The sequence below is a fragment of the Rhincodon typus genome, unplaced genomic scaffold (genome assembly GCF_021869965.1).
Source record: "Rhincodon typus isolate 14 unplaced genomic scaffold, sRhiTyp1.1 hic_rhity00011309, whole genome shotgun sequence".
NCBI classification, from domain to species: domain Eukaryota; kingdom Metazoa; phylum Chordata; class Chondrichthyes; order Orectolobiformes; family Rhincodontidae; genus Rhincodon; species Rhincodon typus.
This window is the reverse complement of record NW_025976947.1, coordinates 5,198-5,536: the sequence shown is the minus strand read 5'-3', so window position 1 is coordinate 5,536 and position 339 is coordinate 5,198. Positions and strand designations below refer to the sequence as shown.

General features: G+C 62.8%; 1 long non-coding RNA gene across 1 annotated transcript in view; it reads left to right on the top strand.

Moving 5' to 3' along the window:
• LOC125482500 overlaps positions 1-339 on the top strand; it is a 2,825-nt gene that overhangs the window by 1,417 nt on the left and 1,069 nt on the right. The window contains exon 2 of the long non-coding RNA XR_007261666.1: positions 120-236. This is a non-coding gene — a long non-coding RNA (uncharacterized LOC125482500). The remainder of the gene's footprint in view (positions 1-119; positions 237-339) is intronic.

Genomic DNA, 339 nt, shown 5'->3' with positions numbered 1-339 from the left:
ATGCTGTGTGTTTTCCTGAGTCTCTGTCTGTGATGAATCTATTCCCCCGGCCCCCCCCCCCCCCCCCCCCCTGCCCAATCCGGGGTTTTGCACCCCCCCTCCTCCCCCATCCAACCCAGTTGCTCCAGGACGTGGGATTTATCCAGGTCCGGGCAGAAGATCGAACCGAGCAGTTTGTGGAGATTTTGAAGCTCGAGCTCCAAGGGCTGGAGACCAACCGGGCCCAGTTTCTGCAGGTAATTCTGGGACCACCGTGAGGTGCTACACACCTCCCAATGCCCCCATCTCCATCCTGCCTGACCCCTCGCCCCCTGCCTGCCCGACCCCTCGCCCCCTGCC